The sequence below is a fragment of the Mesocricetus auratus genome, unplaced genomic scaffold (assembly GCF_017639785.1).
Source record: "Mesocricetus auratus isolate SY011 unplaced genomic scaffold, BCM_Maur_2.0 Super-Scaffold_100010, whole genome shotgun sequence".
Classification (NCBI taxonomy): domain Eukaryota; kingdom Metazoa; phylum Chordata; class Mammalia; order Rodentia; family Cricetidae; genus Mesocricetus; species Mesocricetus auratus.
Genome location: NW_024429194.1, coordinates 16,302,630 through 16,303,567, shown reverse-complemented (window position 1 = coordinate 16,303,567; position 938 = coordinate 16,302,630). Strand labels below are relative to the sequence as shown.

The window sequence follows — 938 nt, the reverse complement described above, 5'->3', positions numbered from 1 at the left end:
GGATCAGTCCCATGCTGGCCCCTCAGTCATCAGTCTGGGGTCCATGTGCTGCCCCTTGTTTAAGTCAGCTGCCACTGTGGGTTTTGCCAGCCTGATCTTGATTCCTTTGGTCATCACTCCTCTTTGCAACTGGGTTCCAGGAGTTCAGTTTGGTTCACAGTTGTGGGTGTCTGCCTCTGCCTCCATCAGGCACTGGATGAGAGTTCTAGGATGGCATATAAGGTAGTCATCATACTCATTATCACGGGAGGACATTTAAGGTAGCCTTAATGCCAGTTGGTGTCATTCTTGTAGATCTGTGACGATCTCACAAGTGCCAGATCTCTCCTCCAACTTAAACTGGCTCCCTCTTTTATGGTATCTTTTTAAGATAAGCTATTAGGTCTGCCCTCTCTCCCTTCTTAATTCCAGCGAAGCTCATTTTTATTCCAGGTATGTACTTCCTGGGATTCTCCAAATACTCCATCAGGGTATCCTCTCCCTTTGTTCTTGTTGACATCTGTGTATGAGAATCCAGCAGCCTCACCTGTCTTCCTCCTGAACAGACCACAGAGATTTGGTCTAGTGTTATGCTTGCCTTCCTTTTCCATGGTGTGGCACTGGGCACAGTTCTGTACAAAAATCTTCTTGCCTTTCTCAACATAACCCATTTTCAACTATTTTAAAATTTAAATTAGTAACATGCATGCTTCGAATGTCAATCCCACCTCCTGCCCCCTTGTCCCTCCACCAGACCCATCCTCACCCCATCCCAATTCCCATATCATTCCCCGGGGAGGGTGAGGCCCTCCTTGGGGGGATCTCCAGAGTCTGTTATTTCATCCAGGACAAGACCTAGGCCCTTCCCCATGTGTCCAGGCAGAGAGAGCATCCCTCCATGTGTAATGGGCTCCCAAAGTTCATTTGTATGTTATGGTTACACTAATCTACTACCCAAG

The 938-nt window shown here is 47.4% G+C and overlaps 1 pseudogene; it reads right to left on the bottom strand.

The window, feature by feature from the left end:
* Positions 1–352: 352 nt before the first annotated feature.
* Positions 353–650, bottom strand: LOC101842711 (annotated as a pseudogene).
* Between the last annotated feature and the right edge of the window lie 288 nt (positions 651–938).